This window comes from Pan paniscus, chromosome 5, assembly GCF_029289425.2.
Source record: "Pan paniscus chromosome 5, NHGRI_mPanPan1-v2.0_pri, whole genome shotgun sequence".
Lineage (NCBI taxonomy): Eukaryota > Metazoa > Chordata > Mammalia > Primates > Hominidae > Pan > Pan paniscus.
Window position 1 is genome coordinate 182,886,023 of NC_073254.2, and position 19,871 is coordinate 182,905,893.

The 19,871-nt window shown below is 39.1% G+C and overlaps 1 protein-coding gene across 4 annotated transcripts in view; it reads right to left on the reverse strand.

Annotated features, from left to right (window-relative positions):
* Positions 1–19,871, reverse strand: part of PRKN (parkin RBR E3 ubiquitin protein ligase) — a 1,390,885-nt gene that overhangs the window by 1,362,815 nt on the left and 8,199 nt on the right. The window contains exon 2 of one of the 4 annotated variants that reach the window (XM_055114294.2): positions 13,764–14,090. The exons of the other annotated variants lie outside the window; for them this stretch is intronic. The gene's annotated coding sequence lies outside the window, so the exon portion shown is untranslated. The remainder of the gene's footprint in view (positions 1–13,763; positions 14,091–19,871) is intronic. 4 annotated transcript variants of the gene reach the window in all.

Here is a 19,871-nt window from a genome sequence, read left to right on the forward strand (position 1 = left end):
ACTCCTCCTAGATATGCTGAAGCTCTGAATAGATAACATCTGGTAAGCTGTGAAACATGAAAAGCATATACAGTTCACCGGAAATCAAAAGAGCTTAGGCTTACTATGTGAGATATAATCAAGAATATGGGTTTTAATCTATGACCCATTGTTTGCCAGGTTCTTTTTAAATTTTTCATTCAAACATCATATATTAAACAAAAGCTAATTTTAAGAATAAAAGTGTCTCCAATATTTTAAGTCTCAATGACTGAAAGAATGGTGAAGCCCTTCTTGGGACTCTGAAGACAATACCTCAAAATATGGTGCTTTGGCATACTGAACCAAAGCAGGAGCCCTAGGGTCTCCTTGACCTTCCTCTCCCGGTCTCTCAATCATCTGTCTCTCCCAAACCAGAGGATGAGGCTGTTCTCTGAAGTTCTCTTGTCTACCTAGAAACCAGACCCACCAAAGAGAAGTACGTTACCTTTGATCTTTTCCCTGAATTTCATTAACAAGAGAAGATTAAAACTCATATTCCAGAGGAAGAGACTGAAAATTAAACACCACACCTAGAACCCCGATGAACTTCATCCCAAAATGAATATTGAATGAATATTCAAGCACTTCACACAAATAATCATTGACGAGCTAACTTCTATCTTCCATGTTCATTAAAATCATTTAGTACACCCCACAAAATTGCCTCATTTCCCTCCTCTCTCCTTTCCCTATGAAGAAGGGTATACAAGCATCTGGACCTCATTGGGTTATTGGGTAATCATTCTCCTGCAATTGCCCCATGCTTAGGCATGTTAAACAAATTTGTAAGTCTTCTTCTCCCATTAATCTGCTTATTGTCAGTTCATTTTCAGCAAACTTTCAGAGGGTAGAAAAGAAGCTTTGTCCCCATACCATTAATAAATATGAGTAGGAAGAAAATGATCTGAGAAGAAGAGATGAGGAGCTATGTTCCGAGCATGCTCAATTTGTGTGAACAGCAAGACAATCCCTCTTGTGCCCACTGTTTATAGTATGATACAGGTGAAGTAGCGAAGGCTTTGATAACACAAACACTTCAACATTCACATCTCAACTCCACCCACTTCTTAGTTGGCCTTCAGCAAGACTATGAGATCTAGCTCCCAAGATTGCAAAATTGGGATCACAATATCAAACTACAGGAATACATTTTGAGAATTCAGTGACATGATTCAGGTAAAACACCTAACCAATAATAGGTATTAAGTGTTAACATCTTTCTTTCTTGTTTCTGCTTGTTCTTTTTGAATGCCAAATCTGATAAGCTTATGAATCTCTACTTCAAATTGACCCATTTCCTAACTATCCTCAACATCATATGCTTATATCTATCGCACATCCTTTACTCCTATTTTCTATTTCTCTCAACTTAAAAAAGCACTATAAAAGCACTTTTATAGTATTAAAAATACTATACATCCTTCAAGATCCAATTCAAGGCCTGTCCTTTTGGTACATAAGCAATCATTTCAATCTGCATTAGGTTTTCCTTTACCTCATGACATACTTTGCTATTAATTAATTTACATACATGTCTTGCCTCCCCAGATAAAACATAAACTTTTATAAAGCAGAATCTGTGTCTAAAATTGTTTTTGTTTGTAAAGGCTCGGCTCTGGACTCCCTCTGAGATCAACAAAAACTTGCTGAATAAAGGAATCAGTGGTGCTGACCATTAAAATCTGAGGACTAATGTCTATTCAGATATACCAGTCAAAGTCAAATTTATGAAATGTGATTTTTGTCTACTGCCAACTGCTAAGAAAACCAAAATTCAATGTGATTATAATTGTAATGAACAACAACAAAAAAGCAGCTGTTGCTTCGGACTAAAAAGCAATGCTTAAAAGAGATAATGTAACGAGGGACTTCTGTAAAAGACCTTAAATAACTATTGCACAAGAAGATGAGAATTAAAATTAAATTAATTAAGATAATCAATTCCACTATTAAAATGGAAATGAACTTTTATCAGAACCGTGGTAGAATCACAAGTAAGATGTTTCAATAGTTAAAAAGTAGTTTTTAAAATTTGAGATGCATTGCAAAAAAAAAAAAAATTGACTCATGGGTCAGCACTGGAATTAACCCTATTACAACAGTAATTTACATGAACTATTAATCATTTTAAATGTGATTAAAAAAATACAAGTCCAGCACACCTGTTCACCAATCAAAATACCTAGGGCTTGAGACAATGTAGTAAGACAATCTGTAAAGCTAAGGGTCAACAAGCTTCCAAGATTGGAGCTTTCTTCACTCTCTTTTTTTTTTTGACGTCAGTGTACAACTAGACTCAACATTCAACATGTCAATTATGTCATCATCACTAATCTTTCAGTATTAGCAAAAGTATAACTTCAAAAACTCATTTCCAATAGGAACACACACACATTCACATACATACACACACACACACACACACACACACACACACACACACCCGACAAAATGAAACCAACAGAAGCTCATGGAAGCATATAGGGAATAGTTTCATTTATGAATAAAATGTTTCCCTGTATCTTCTATTAAACCAAGGGTTTTAAAAATCAAATTAAATCAAAATACAAAAAACCATAGTATATTGTTTTTGTAGAACTAAACATCTCCTTTAAATTGATATGTCGTTAAAATAGGAGGTGAAAACTATCATGACAATTGTTCTACAAGATTAAATTAGGAGAAATAACCAACATTTTATACATTAACATTTATTTAAAATCTGCATATTAATGAACTTCAAGTATTGCAAACTTGGCAGGATGTTGAAATCAATGTTTTCAGGTATCTATCATGATATATTGAGTCTCTGGTTTACTTGACGTTTTTCCTTTAAAAATAATTTTAAGTAGTTAAGCAATGTAATTCCTCTTATTTTCAAAAAAATTCATATTCTACTTCCTTCATAGATGGTCACTGTAAAGAAGTTTAAACTCTAATTAACAGCTAATAATATGCAGAGAGCAGATACACACAAAAGCTTCCATTAAACAAAACGGACAAAGAAAACTACCATTTCCTGATTTTCTCCCTCAGCCCTCCCTACCTACTATCTTGATTCTGCAAACAGCAGAATAAATTAAAGTTCCTTTCTTCTACATCAACTCCTTTGTCCTCTCAAGGTTGCCTAATCATATTCATCTCCTAAAATGAAGTAAGAAACATTTCAAAAGCTGTATTCACATTAAATCAACTTTCTGATTCGTGCATTGCAGGAATAAAGCAATGTAATCACATCTTAAATTGGTTTACAGCAGGCTGTCTACCTTATCCTACTTCTCAGGATTGATGAAATGAATAGTTTTAAAATAGCACTTTTTGAAATGACAAGAGAATTAATAGTGCATAATTACCTCAGTGTTGACAAGTGAGAGATGTTTAACTCCTTAAATGAGCTCTCCTAATGAATCAGTGTCAGAGAAAGGCTCCACTGCATGTACATGGTTGATTGATATCTAAGGGGATTGATTTAACCATAAAGGAATACCGAAAGCCAGTTTTTAAAGTTATTTAGGCAAAAAATTAAATGAAACAATTTTTACTTAATATTTGGAATATATTTACTTAAGACTTTACCATAAGCTTTGATAGTATTCTAGGTGTTGATTACTAGGAAAATCTTATTTTACATTGTATGAGTCCACTAAGGAACATTTAACCTTTTAATAGAGTGGCAACAAAAAAAACTTACTTTAGTATTGGACTCCACACTACTTAAAAGTGAAAATTAAGCTATTGGCTTTAAAAAGTAGTACAGAGAGTACATTTCTGACATTTATATTTAAAGACTGTAATGAAGACAACTACAATACAATGATGTAAATCTCCATTTTAATGAAAACTTTTAATACATGTAAAATATGTATAAAATATTACCATACCATGTTGAACTTTTAACATTTATATTCATTCTCTTTCTAATTCATGTCAATTAACATGTGATACTGTTCCATTCTATTTTAAATCCTGTGGGTAAAACCAAAACAGATTGATATTTCTAAACACCTGGAATTGAGAAAACTGAACACAGTCTCAGCAGTAGAGCTGTGCAACTGAAATGTAACACAAGCCGGCTCCAATTTACTCTTCATTTTTCCATGTCTTTCACGTATACCAGCTGCCTAGCTTGAGTGTGTGTCAGGCACGGGGCTAAGAACTTTCTATTTAATTCTGGAGATTCCTAAGAAGTAGATCATACTATCCCCATTTTGTAGATGAGGAAGGCTGTGCACAGGGAGGTTCCTGTCCCACAATCACAGAGGGTCATGAGTAGAGCCTGATTATGCGCTAAGACAACTGGAATGCATAGTCCACACACACACTGGTTGGCAAATATATTTCCATGTAGATTATCTTTACCGGATTACCACTGTTTTAGCTATCAGTGAAGGTGTTAGATTGTGTTGTTATTCCTTTACCAGTTCAATATATTTGGGAGTCAACTAAATGCTGGTATTTTCCCAGGTGCTGAGACTACAAGCGCATGACACAGATGAGGCCCTTCTCACGTAGAGACCACAGACAGCATTTGCAGGGAGGGGGATTTGCTTTGTAATTAAGCGCCTTAGCTAAGAGACACAGGTGCAGGAGATGCACAATTTGGACACTTAGACAAACATTCTTGACCTGGTACCCGCTGAGCCTCAGTGAAACAGTGAGGGTAAAGTGTGAGGACAATGGCAGCCTGAGCTCCCAGCACTAACACAATAGCTGGAGCTGGCCATGCCCTCCACCTGGGCAGCAGGGGACTATACCACCAGGCTCAGGTGGACTGCGGGGGGGTTGTAGGCAGAATGTGCAGCCTGGGAGTGTGGTACTCTATGGGAACGTCTGCCTTAACCTTCCTTTAGGAAGCCAAAGCCTCTATGCTGGCACTCCTCCCCAGGTACTAACCCTGTCACCTCTCCCCCAAACTCCTTAGAAGATTGAGCACCAGGGATGAAACCAGGTCATCACCAATCAAATTCCTGGCTTCACTGTTCTATCTTGGGTTTCTTTGAAAAATAATTAGATACATGAATGCCTCAGTCTGTTCTATTAGGTGTACTTAAACTATGTGTCAAAGCTCATTGGAATATTTCGCTGATGCCTTAAAATGTCTTTAGCAGAAATGCATTTGAGTTGCAAACATGCACCTTAAATGTGACTTCCCAGGGACAATCAGCTAAGAAATTTTAGTTAATGTTATAATTTATAAATATTTGTGAATAAAAATGTGTTCTAAATTAAAAAACCAAGTCTTCATTGACTCATCTAAGAATTAGGGATGATGAAAACTACTTCTTAAGAAATACTGAGTTATTGTAGCTAGATGGGTCTGGTGGGCTCTAAAACACAGCAGGTGTGCCCGAGGATGGTCACATCTGAATCGTGAAACAAATGGACTTCGGATTTTGTTTATGTTACAAAAATCTACAAGAAAAACAGTATTTTTCTTAATCAGCTTTAAACTAAGTCAAATAATTTTGCTGCATTTACCAAGTGTGTAGAGATTTATATTTTAAAAATATAAGAAGTGTAGCTTCAATGGTAAACATGTATTTTATATATTACTTCGTAGGGTAATGTTCCTTTGCTTTTTAAAAAAAAATTGCTATCCTTAGCACAGAAATAAAAAATGTTAAAATAGTAAGAGACTTTAGTAATAACTACTAAAAACTGGCTCTTCCAACTTTCCAATATCTATGATGGAAACCCTTCACACCTGCCTGATGTGTCAGACAGACACAAATTGGTTGTTTGAGGGGTCAGACCCTTTCTTAGACTGCCCCTCCCCTCCTCACCCCTTAAAGTGATACCCTTGAAAATCCCCTTTACTGTTTCAGAAGAACACTGTTTTAGAAGCAGCTATACCACCACATCATTTACACTCACAATGCCATAGATGTAAATGTGAGACCTCAGGGCCAGGCCAAATACTCCGGGCTTGAAATCCTACTCTTTCCATCAATATGCCCTTAATCAAGAGGAATCTGGTAGAGCTTCTGTGAGAATACAAGTTCTTAAGTGTAAAATCTAGATGTCCCATTAAGCAAACGATACCAGTCAAGGAACTGGCTTTTTTGAGCTCTTCCTAAAAATAATGAGATTTGGAGGACACCCATCAGTCATGGAAAGACATCAAACACTGCATGAAGACCTCTTGAAACCTGGTTCCACAAGAAAACTAGAAATTAAAATAATGCATTTAACAGCTCATAAAGTTTACAAGATTCTTATCTGCTCTGCAAGACAGAAAGAATCAAATGATTTTCTTGGCCAGGGAGAATTCAGGTTCAATTTTTAAGCCCCTATTCTGTAATCCTCAGTCAGCCCTGTAGGAAGGTAATTATCAGGGCTAGAGGGATATTTCCTGCTGTTTCCTATAAGTAAACTCAGGAGCTAAATTAAGGTACTTAGAGGTAAACTCTCAGGGTGTGCAGAGCTTGGCTGTTTGACTCCCGTGGATTCTGGAGCAAAGCACTAAACACTTCTATTTATTCAGAGAGCAGGTAGAGAATAGGGCAGCAGAAACACGGCTTTCTCAGACACCTCCGCCAGCCCCTGCTAATCAACGGGAGTCACACAGCTCACAATCTCTTGCTATGGTTTTAAAATGCAACTTTTAATGTTATTTCATTGTGGTGTCCTTGTACTGAAAATCATTTATTATGTAGTTTCAAATTTACCTGAAGGTTAAAAAAAAAAAAAAAAAGACCACAGCAGGAAAGCTGCCATTGTGAGAAAGAAGGACATAAAATTCAAGCAATGAATTAAAGAGGCAAATGAAGGAACTCTTTTCCTCTATTAGAAATAGAAGAAACAGATTGTGCTCGTCTTGCTTAGGGCCAACAGGCGCACTGCATGGAACTCAGCCAGCTTCAGTCACAAAGCTCACTTAGGAGTTCTGCTCTGTGAAAAGAGGAAGCCAGATGGGCTATTTACTTTCAACAAGATAATTCTGGAGGAAATTGTTATATGTCAAAGAAACTTTTTAGCTTCATCTGCTATTTTAGCCTCTAAACTGATTCAGGAAGCAGAGGGGAGGGTTCTGTTAGGAAAGAAATAAGAGACCTGGTAAGAGAATTGGGGAAATAAAAGCAAGCACAGTGCAAAAGGCTGGGCGGCCATGTCGTCCAAGTGCATAAGCTTCCTGGACTCATATCCTCACTCTAACCTTGGACAAGCGATCTGACCTCTTGGAGCTTCAGTTTCCTCCTGGGTAACATGGGGACCACAACAGTGTCACAAGAGGTTGTAAAGATTAAGTGGTATAAATATCAGTACTTAAAACACAACACACACATGAGCACTCAATAACCATCAGGCATTGTTTTTATCTATTTCATTTTCTCTTCTATTTGCAAAACATAAAGGGAATCTATCATAGATATAGATCAATGACTAAACAATTCTTAAGAAGACACTAACAGCTAAATGTTATATTGGTCTACTGATTATATTGACCATATACCACTGATGGAATTTGTTTGAAAACAACTTCTCTTTTGTTTGGCTACCACAAAAAGTAAAATAATCCAGATAATTTTATTCTTGGATCAAAAATTTCAAAGACATTTTCTTACCTCAAAATTAAGAAAGATAGCTTTTAAGAAAAGTAGCTGTAGAGTGAATATAGAAAAGTTAATTAAATTCTAAGTTAAATTTCTAACACATATAAAGGATGCTTTCTAATGAGAAAAAAGCAGAGTTTCCCCAGCAAACTGTAAATAACTTGGACCAAAATCAAGATAATTCTTATATGAATATACTGTGGAAAAGGTATCTAGCAACCTCATTTTTAGGATGTACAATATCTAAATATTAGTTATTAAGCAAAAACTGAAAGTATTCAAATTAAGTTATGTGACCATTAGGCATCCAACTTAACCTACTTTTATTTTACACTTGTACTATTGCTAAATAATAACTGATGATTCCAAGAGAATAAACAACACTCTCAGAACAGAGTAATACAAAATATGTTCAGTCTACTGTATTTACCATGGCAGGAAAAACGACACACATCATTAGAAGGATTATTCAGCATGAAGGACTAAAATAAAAAATAGTTGCCTGGTTATCTTTGTATTGATTTTAAAAATTTCACAAATATTCTATTTCATTGTCACATTAGAGAAACAGCATCACTATTTTTTTTTTTTTTCCGAGACACAGTCTGGCTGTCACCCAGGCTGCAGTGCAGTGACATGATCTCAGTTCACTGCAACCTCCAACTCCCGGGTTCAAGTGATTCTCATGCCTCAGCCTCCTGAGTAGCTGGGACTACAGGTGCAAGCCACCATGCCTGGCTAATTTTTATATTTTTAGTAGAGATGGGGTTTCACCATGTTGACCAAGCTGGTCTCGATCAAACTCCTGGCCTCAAGTGATCCACCTTGCCTTGGCCTCCCAAAGTGCTGGGATTATAGGCATAAGCCACCATACCTGGCTAATATTTGTATTTTTAGTAGAGACAGGGCTTCACCATGTTGGCCAAGTTGGTCTCACACTCCTGGCCTCAAGTGATCTGCCCACCTTGGCCTCCCAAAGTGCTGGGATTACAGACATGAATCTGCCAGCACTGGATTTTCACTTTTTTGTGTAACACATTTTCTTTCTGTAAGGGGAAAATAAACAAATAATTCATTAATTTAATTTTCAAAATTTATTTATGGCTCTGATAAGACAAACATAAAAGCCAACAGCATATTTTAAAGCTATTTTGAAAATATAAAAAGAATGGTTACTATGTTTGATTTTTCATATGGCTAGTGACTCAATCCAGCTGTGCCCCAAGAAAACTGAATGAATGTTGATGATAAAAATATCTGAAAACTGTATGAGAAACCACATAGACATATATGCTAGGAACTTACAGATTTTATGCCCCAATTAAGGCCTGTGAATAAACGGAGACGAGTATTCAAGATAATAGAAGTAGAAATCATATCTTTGTCTTAATTACCATTTATAAAGTTAATATAAAATAAAATTTCCCTAAGTATTGCAGAAAAGCAAACATAGCAAGACAATTTTACATTGTCAATAAACTGGAAATGGGCAGGAAAGCTGCTTCCTTTGAAACAACCTAACATGGCTTTCATGACACTGATTCTTAACAGTGATGAAACATTAAATGAAACATGAAATTGATTAGCCTCTTTCTCTTCTATACTCCAAATTTTCTCCCACTTTGAAAATATCTACTATTTCACTAACTCAAAGGCCAAAAATCCAATAGCATTTGTTACTCATTTTCGACCACTGGCCTAACCCCATTCCAGGCACCTTCAGAAATAACACTGCCTTTCTGCCCTGACATAGAGTCAGAGACCTAAAGAGCCTTGTTGGGAGAGCAGTCTTCCCTGGGCCTACATATCTCACTGCAGGGGCCCCCAAGCCGCAGGCCATAGGGGTCCGTGGCCTGTTAGGAACTGGGCCACACAGCAGGAGGTGAGTGGTGGGCAAGCGGAGCCAGTAAAGCTTCCTCTGTATTTACAGCTGCTCCCTATCACTTGCCTTACCACCTGAGCTCCACCTCCTGTCTGATCAGCAGAGGTATTAGATTCTCACCGGAGCGTGAACCCTATTGTGAACTCTGCATGTGAGAGATCTAGGCTGCAGGCTCCTTATGAGAATCTAATGGCTGATGATCTGTCACTGTCTCCCATCACCTCCAGATGGGACTGTCCAGTTACAGGAAAATAAACTCAGGGCCCCCACTGATTCTACACTATGGCGAATTGTTATTTCATTGTAATATATAATTATTTCATTATATATTACAATGTAATAAAGGGCACAATAAATGTAATTCACTTGAATTACACTTGAAACCACCCTCCTCGCCCTGATCCATGGAAAAATTGTCTTATGAAACCGATCCCTGGTGCCAAAAAGGTTGGAGACTACTGTCTTACTGGGTATGCCAAGACATCAAGGGTCTGAACACTTTTTTTTTTTTTTTAACAACCTGGGCTACTTCTCAGGTTGCTTTCGCAGGTGAGAGATGAGGCAACCTCTCCCCTTGGACAAACAGCAGACTGACTTACTGCTTGTTATAAAAGCAGTGAATTCCCCAAACTCAGAGTTCCTTAGTTGCAATGCAAACTCACTCATTCATAGCATCCATCCGGACCATAGGAATTGAAAGCAAGGGCAATTGATGCCAATATGCTGGTGCTCATGCTGCTTATTGTGCCAAGGGTAATAAAACGTTTTCTTTCTGACCCGGAAGTCTCATGTCTTCTGCCAGTAACCATGAAACAGTAACTGGCTAAAATGTATGAGAAACGACACACATACTATTAGCTTCCAAATAGGGTAAGATGATATCTCAGACCTGACAGTTTTGGTGAAGGAACATAGCTATCTGGAGAAGGAAGGAAAAGTGTCCAGAGATTGGGTCCAGGAATATAAAAAAATCTCCCTGGAATCTGAGAGTGAATGCTCTTGCCTAGGAGGTGGACAGTGGGGTGTGGTGGGTGGGAATAAGGGTCCCTACTGTCCTGTGTGCTAATGAGGCTAAGAGGGGCAAGATTGAAATGAGTATGTAAACGGAACCGTGGATATTGCTCACTCATTTTCCTCCACGGGATGGGGTGTTATCATGACAAGGGGGCAGCAAGAAAGGCAATGTGGGTGTGGCTGCTGAGCCAGGGGTCCTCAAAGCTGACACAGTGTCTCAATAATAATGACCTTTTTACCTGATATAGGTCTTTGTGCGGACCATCAACTTTAGAAGTCTGGTTAAGCCTCACATAGGCTGCTGCTTGAAAGCCACAGTAAATGTGCCTTGTTGATTAACACGGAGCTGCTGTCCCTCTCATACTACCTGATCCCTCCCTTCCCTCTATTCTGAACTCAGCTGCTTTAAGGAGAAGGATGACTGGGCTGGGTTCAAGATCTCCCTATCCCCAGGGGACAGAAAGCCCCTGGCACCCCCTACAAACACGCGCGTGCGCGCACACACACACACACACACACACACACACACACACACACAACTGTTTGGTATGATGAGGAAGAAAGGAACTCAACTGTTATGAGTCCAAGTTTCCATTCTTCCTGGCCCATGGAAGAAAGGCACACTGAACTCTACTAATGGGGTTTAGTGCTTCCCAGTGGGAAAGGGGAGGTGAACTAGCCTTATAAAGGTGCCCTCTGGGCTTATTCAATGTGGTGTTGTGGTGGCAGCTCCCATATTCAATTCCATAATAAGAACTGATGTATTACACATTTGCACGGCCTAATCCCTGAAGTGTCAGAAGGGCTTTTCATGTTCCAGAACTGCTGCAGAGGCCCCTGCCCACTATAATAGCATCACCTGTTTGATGGAGCTACAAAGTACTTTAAAAAAAAAAAAAAAAAAAAAAAGCAGCTGTTATCCTGCAACTAAGCTCTTGTGGAGAAAAATGAACAGCTGAAATCCCATTTTCAGGTGAATCTACTTAAAGAGGTGGGAAGGGCCTAAGAGGCCTTGCTGGTCAAATGGAAATGGTATATTCAAGGGCACAGTGCATCCAGCCCTAGCATCATCCAGTATTAAATGAAAATAATGGCAGCTACTTCTTTGGAGAAACCATATCCCCCACTCCACTACTGGAAACAGAGCTGCTGGTTCAAGAAGGCTCTCAGAGGTTCCCATCAGGGATGGCCTGGTTCACTGACAGTTTGATGGAGCTAAAAGCCGATGGTGGTCTCTGACCAGCAGCAGCCAAAAGGACCAGTCAGCACATTTCTCTGTATGAGAGCTCTGACCCTTGTCAGACAATGCTCCTAAAGACCAGGCATTTCATATTTTACAGACTCTTGGACTGCTGTAAATGACTTGTCTGCTTTGCCATTTGGAAGACTACAGACTGGCAGATTAAAGAGCCCCTCTGTAGGACTACACATTTTGAAAACAAATCTTGGCTGCTGATTGGTCTGAGTGTCACTGATACAGATGCCTGCAGTAAGTGCTTATTCTCTGATGAGACCAACTGGAATCAAGCTGTTGGTCAAAACTGCTATTAAAAAAAAAAAAAACCAGGAAAAGTCATGTGGACATGGCTGGCCCTGAACTATTCCGCCGTGCCGATGCCACCAACAGCATCTCCCAAACGTGGCCCTTCCCCTCAGACCTGTGCAAACACAGATTGCTTCAACACTGTTCCAACCTGACATACAAATTCATAGGCTTCTCCTGCCTCCCAAGCAGCCGTAGCTAATGCCATGTTTAGCAATCTAGATTGCAGCAACTCAGTGACACTATGTGGCTTAATCAAACCAGTGTAATGCTGATTCCAATCAAGTGTAGCAACGAATTCCAAACTAGAGTGGCCTGTGCTCTCTATATGGGGGAAAGTAGGCCACAGAATGTCTCTCCATTAGGCATGAGGGTTGCTTTCTGAAACAGCTATTATCATTGACAATGAGACCCAAGAGGGGCAAGTCATTACAAACTTCCTTGCGCAGATCATATTAGGTAACAGACTTGTCTTGCACCGTCTGAATTAAGACCTACTGGTCTCCCTCTGGGATTTATTCATAGTAGGCTGAATCAGAGACTCTGGTCGGGGAAGGCAGAGAGACTGGATGAAGTCAATACTGCAGGTTGGCTTCATCCTGCTGCTTAGGATTTTATTGATTGTTGCCCTAATTAAATGCTCGTATGAGACAAGTTGACTAGTTTGGTTCCAACCTCTGTTGGTCTGATTAATCAGAGTGACTACAGGTGGCCTATTCATGTAAAAATTTACCAAAAGCCAAGATGGGGATGGACAGAGACAGTTTTCCTTGGCCTTCTTATACTCCCTGCATGTCTTGTTGGGATACCAAGACTGCATTGTCCTGACTGCTCTTTTACCTGGGCCATTTCTCAAGACTGCATTGTCCTGACTGCTCTTTTACCTGGGCCACTTCTCAGGACTGTTTATACATCTGACAACCTTAAATAATGAAGTAATGTCTAACCCCAGACAAAGAGCATAGGTACTGCTTGCTATAAAAATGGAAGATTCCCTAAGCTCAGCAGTCATCGTCTGCAATGCAAACCTACTGCATGCACAGCATCCATCTGGGCTGTATCACATCACCCCTGTGAGATTCAGGGGCAAAGGAACTAGAGTAAATATCATGACGCTTATACAACTTGCCATACTATGAGTAATAAAGCCCCTTAATCTCTGACCCATGTCTCATATCTTTTGCCAGTCTCCATGATATAAACAGGCTAACTCATTAGTTTGTAAGTAGGGTAAAAATCAAAGCCCAGATCCAACATGTTTATCTCTGGCTTGCACCACATAGGGCATATGATAGAAACCTAGTTAAGACAATCATCCCCATACTTAATGTCCAAACATGAAGTTACATAGCTGTCCTAAAGTTGAACCTATCTTCTGAGATTATTTCATGGAAGCAAGAGAAAACTATTAACACATGAATGTAAAAACCAGGGTCACTTCCCCATTTTCCAGGCCTAACAAACTTATGAAACCTCCACATAAAACTAGGGTTACTCACTTCAGTTCCGGTTCCTCCAGAGTAAAACCCCGCTGAAGGGGCACTATTACCACCACTTCACCACACTAGAGTGTGGAGGAGAAATACTAAGTATATGAGATGCTGTAATATTATAGTTTGAACGGAAGGGTGATTTGAGATGTGAAAGAAAGTGAATAAGAAGTGCTACTAGACATGGGCAATATACTTTTTAAATTCCAAACTTGATTTCAAAAAGTAGAATCAATCAGTCAAATAAACAAAAAACCTACCTTCAAGGAGGTGGAAGAATGGCAAGAAAACTGGTATTTATAAAATTAGGTCTCTTTGGCCAGGCTCACGCCTGTAATCCCAGCACTTTGGGAGACCGAGGCGGGCGGATCACCAGGTCAGAAGATCAAGACCATCCTGGCTAACACAGTGAAACCCCGTCTCTATTAAAAATACAAAAAATTAGCCACGCGTGCTGGCGGGCGCCGGTAGTCCCAGCTACTCGGGAGGCTGAGGCAGGAGAATGGCGTGAACCCGGGAGGTGGAGCTTGCAATGAGCCAAGATCGCGCCACCGCACTCCAGCCTGGGCGACAGAGTGAGACTCCACCTCAAAAAAAAAAAAAAAAAAAAAAAATTAGGTCTCTTTTGCTACAAGGGAGGGAAGGCAGAAAAAGTATGCCAGATTCAGGGAATAAAAAGTGTTAAGAAATATCATAGTGTTATATCCCATTATCAAAAATCCTACAATTAGGGTTCAAAATTCACCTTCAGAAATTTAATAAAAAGACTCAAATGTCACCAAGTGCTTTATGTATGATTATTGGCAAAATATTTGTCTGTTAGCTATACTTATACTGTTTTTTAAAAGCAAAAAAAAAAAGAACTTAAAAGACAGGATGAAATAACCATTCAGAAGCAGAATTATAGAAGCTAATTATTAAAATAACTCAGCATTATATCCAGACCTCTAGCTGAGCAGATATCAAAGGCAAATCAGTAAATATTCTAAAATGACTGCTTTGTAATGTATATGATTAAAACAAACTGTGCTAAAAATTAAGAAAATTCACATTGCTTCAGAAATTTCACATTCACTTGTCTCCGTAATTCAATAAAAATAAAATAAATGGTTTTTCAGAACAGCCACCATCAGGAATGTGACGTTTGATCATTTCTCCGCCCTGCTGTGAGCAATGAGGTAAAGGTAGATATATTTATTCACACCACTCTGCATCCTCATGGGTAAGTGAGGCTGTCGGCATGTCCCGTGACTTAATTATGTGGTGGCCCTGCTGGAGGTGTGCTTGCTTACCGTAAACAGACGCAAATATCTCAAAACTACCCCTGATTTACAAGAAAAACGTTCAAGTTTAAACCAATCTTTAACACAAAAGAACATCTTTAGAACAATTGTGAAAAAAATCAGACTTCCTTCTTTGCTTTGCGTCACGGGGCCTTTGTCTAAGCAGGGGCTGAGGAGATGCAGGGACACTGGTGACAGGGAGGGAGGGGCCCTGAGAGCAGGCACTGAAACAAACCTGCTCTTCCCATTTTTTAAAAAACCCTTCGGAATAATTTAAATGAGCTCCCACCCAAATTAAATTGCCTTGAGGTTTTCCCTCCAAGGCTTTTGGCATTATAAATACCCGCTGACTTTGGCCTGTCATGTTTCCTCCATCAATCACGGAGTAGCCTAGAATTAAATTGAAATGATTGGATCAAGAAAAATCAAATTTTTTAACATTTAGTTTCAGTAATGTGATTACGAACCTTTTAGTGATATTGTAATTACTCTGAAGCTTTGGGCATATGTTTCTACTGAGAGCATTTCATGGAGAAAAGCTGCATTAGGGAAACAAGTAAATACAGACCCCAATGAAGCAAAAGTGCATTTGTTGTAAAGTTAAAAGCTAAAGGTGGAAAAGAGACAAAGCATCTACGTAATTTACACCTTAAACCTGCTGCATAGAGTAACCACTTTTAAAAATCTCTACTTCTTCCAAAATTCAAATAATTTAAGCACTTCCCTCTAAGGGCAAGCATTAAGGAAGCAGTAAGAACAACAGTAAAGGACAAGGGAAAAAAAGAAGAAAGGAAAAAGTCATCGTCCTTGTGCTAGGTATTTGCATGGAAAAGATGACAGACAAAGCTCTCTCTCTTAAAATTAATGAACCATCTCCTCAGATACTTAATTTTCACCAAAGTCAAGGCATATAGTTACTTCCCCTATTTGTTAATTTTTTTCTCCCATCTCAACACTTAATGGGATTCTGCTAGGCTAGGAGCCCCAAAGATAAATGAAGTGGGGCCCCACCCCAAAGGTTAATATCAAAAGAGATTGGATTCCTCAAGGGACATGGAAGAAGACAAACCGGAGGCAAGGACAAAGGTCTTCTCTCCTTTGAATCACACTTTCATTTAGGCAACAATTATTTATTAAGTACGAGCACGCTTATTCCCTCAAGAATAAGGCAGGTAAGTAAAGATACACTATAAAGATGGAATGAAATTCGGTTTTTAAAGTTTAGAGGAAAATAATTCTGTCAAGACAGTCTGAAGTACACAAACCTTTTGAAGGGTTTGTTTCTTCTGATTATATTAAAGTACAGCTAATTGCCCTAATAGTTTAAAGATCCTAAGTGGGAAGCTGTGTAATAGCTCCAAGTACTTAATTTGGCTACTGGCAATTTTATTTTATATTTCAAATTTGAATTCACATCTCACTTTCAGCGACAAGACACAGCCACTTCCTACTGCCTTAGAGTTCCTAGCATTAAGATTGAGCGGTTCCTCATTACTCAGAGCAAAACCTGAATTCTCCAGTATGGCATGGAAAACTGCACTGAGCTGGTCCTGACACCCTAATCTATCATCACCTCCCACTCCATGCTCCCTGTACTCCATCCCATCAACTACTCATCCTTCCCAACACAGCCTCTGCTAACAAGCCTGCCATCTTGCTGGGGCCAGCCTCTCTGTTTCAAATGCGCTTTCTTTCTTGGCCTGCTCAGGAGTCCAGTCTGTTGTTAAGAACCAGCTCAAATAAATTCCACCTCTGCTGAAGGTTCCCCTGCTTTATCACACAATGAAGCGTACCTCCGTGATAACATCTATTATTGTCAATGGTTACTTTCTATGTGTACACAGCATCTTCACTAACTGTGACTTCCTCATTTAGATACGCACGCCTAGTGCCTATCATAAATCCTATAATTTAAGGTGTCAATAAATATTTGCCGAATTTAACATTTTCTTTTTTCAGCAAAAAATAAATGTTTTCTTCTTTAAAAACCAAATTCTGCATTCATCTATTTAAAAAATTTATTCCATATTAGAGTTTCTCCTAACTGTACTAACAATGTATAAGGGAATATTTTCCAAATGTTTCTGTTAAAACTGCCTCAAGAAACCAAATTCTATGCTGACATCTGTGAGAAATTACAAGATTTCGCTCTTTTGTCCTTCTCAACTTAATAATTTAAAATTCTAACTGTATAATTTTCAACCAACCCATATTAGTTATTATTTACAAAGGACAGGACAATGTTAAACTATTCCAGGGAGCATGAAGTGTCTAACGCTCATAGTGAACTGTCAAATCAGAAAGCAATATACACATAATGGTTATTTGCTTCCACTTTGCCTGATCATCTGTTATGTGAAATGGTATCTCCTGTCCAAAGCATAACAAAACTTCCCCTTCTCTACAGGATACAAATTAGCAACCTGGTACATATCAAATTACCCAGCTGCAATGCACTATGGGAGTCCAGGAGAATATTCACACCTTCTTTTGCCACCTGAGAAAACTACCTTGAAAAGTGAGTTATGTCCTTGGCTAGCTTCATCAACTAGTCCATACACCCTACCCGCCTGCGCGTGCACACACACACACACACACACACACACACAGACTCATGTGTAACACTACTGCATTACCTTTAAGTGACCTCACAATAGGCAAAAATCAAGTCATAGCTCTCTGTCATTCTTCCTTCATAAGGAAGTACCTAACCACACGTTCAAATGGTGAAGCATTACTGGTAACTGTGGTGGCTGAATAATGCCTCCTTGTCCCTGAAACCTACGACTGTTTCCCGATATGACAAAAGGGACTTTGCAGATGTGATTAAGGATCTGGAGACGAAGAGGCTATCCTGGTGGCTCCTGAATGTAACCCCATGTGTTCTTTTAAGAGGAAGGCAGAGCAAGATTTGATGGCAGTAAAGGAGAAGGCAATGTGACCACAGCAGCAGAGACTGGAGTGATGTGGCCAGGAGCCAAGGAATGCCAGCAGCCTCCAGAAGTGAAAGAGGAGTCTCCACAGGAGCTTCTATTAATGGAAGGGGCTAGCCCAGCGAAAACCTTGATTTTAGTCCCTTTTAGTCACTTTGGGGCTGGGCACAGTGGCTCACGCCTGTAATCCGACAACTTTGGGAGACTGAGGTGGGAAGATGACTTGAGCCCAAGAGTTCAAGACTAGTCTGGGCAACATAGCAAGATCCTGTCTCTACAAAAAATAAAAAATAAAAAAATTAGCCAGGCAGGTTGGCACGCACCTATAGTCCCAGCTATTCGGGAAGTTGAGCCCAGGAATTCAAGGTTGCAGTGAGCTGTGTTTGTGCCACTGCACTCCAGTCTGAGTGACAGAGGGAGATCTTGTCTCAAAAAAAAAAAAAAAAAAAAAAATAGTCATTTTGGACTTTGGGCCTCCAGAACTGTAAGAAAATAAATTTGTGTTTAAAAGTCACTAAACTTGTGGTAATTCGTTACAGCAACAACAGGAACTACACAAAAACTAATACAGTAATCTGGCCATGCCCCAATAGTGTATAATATTAAAGAAAGTGAAATTATGGTTCTAATGTTTGTTTTCCTGAAAACACTACTTTTATGACCAGAACATGAGCATAGTATGCTACCATTGAAAATTTATCTGACATAATTTGACACAAAAGTAGAATCCGTTTTAAATGTATTACCACGATGCATTTGTCCTTAAGATTGTGTTTATAACACATTGCTTTTCAGTATTTCCAAAACATTATACGCTTAACGCTGAAGATCTGAAAAACACAGAAATCATAATAAAAGAAAACATCCCACAACCCAAAGATATAATTTGCGGGTATACCTCCTGATATTTTTACATATACAAATGGCCCCTAATGCTATCTAGTTTCCAGTTATGGTAACTAAATGGTCACATTAACACTTTTTAAAAAAGATCTTTCCCAATTATTAAGAACTCACACATATTTGTCCATCTTAGATCACTTAATCATCCCATCATCGCTGTTTTAAGACAAAAAAATCTTATTACTTCTAGGAACTTCATCTCAAATAGCGTCCCCGTCCCCTCTCTGACTGACTTTACCTGTATAACTTGCATTCTATTAAGCATAAAATGATTAAATTGGCTGCAAAAGCCAGAAGGGACTTTTAATGAATTTACACACAAAGAATTGTGACAACTATGTCTTGATCCAATATGAAAGTTTCTTAGATGTTGAATCTCCATTAAAAATTATTCCAGAGGCCGGGCGCGGTGGCTCACGCCTGTAATCCCAGCACTTTGGGAGGCCGAGACAGGTGGATCACGAGGTCAGGAGATCGAGACCATCCTGACTAACACAGTGATACCCCGTCTATACTAAAAATACAAAAAAAATTAGCCGGGCATGGTGGCAGGCGCCTGTAGTCCCAGCTACTCGGGAGTCTGAGGCAGGAGAATGGCGTGAACCTGGGAGGCGGAGCTTACAGTGAGCCGCGATCACGGCACTGCACTCCAGCCTGGGCGACACAGCAAGACTCCGTCTCAAAAAAAAAAAAATTTATTCCAGAACTGTCCCCCACAAAACAAAATAGAGTTCTAAAATGGGCAACAATGCCCAGAAATTGCCAGAACATAAAAAACAAGCACAGAGACTTGGTATAAAACTCAAGACACTGAGAATAAGATTATTTGGTGACTTCTTTGAAATCAAGATGATATAAAAGTCAATACCTATGTCAGAAGCTCTGCATGTAGTGAGACACGGCAGATGCCACACACACATACACACACACACACACGAGAAAGGGACAATGAATAACGGAGAAAACTCTAGAGAGGGACAAAAGGAAGAAATTCCAATTCCAATCATAGGTTGAGCATCTCACAGATTCCTAAATGAACAAGAGTGGAAAGCCCACAACAGAGCTCTACGAAATATCACTCTCTGTATCATATGATTATGTCTAAATTGACTGCCCAATAAAACACATATACTTCCCATCTGATCCTATGAATTCAGACATATTCATGTAAAAACGTCTATATTGTCACATGTAATTATACAAATTTGGTGAATATCAACTGGATCATGCAGTCTACATTTGTCTGTGG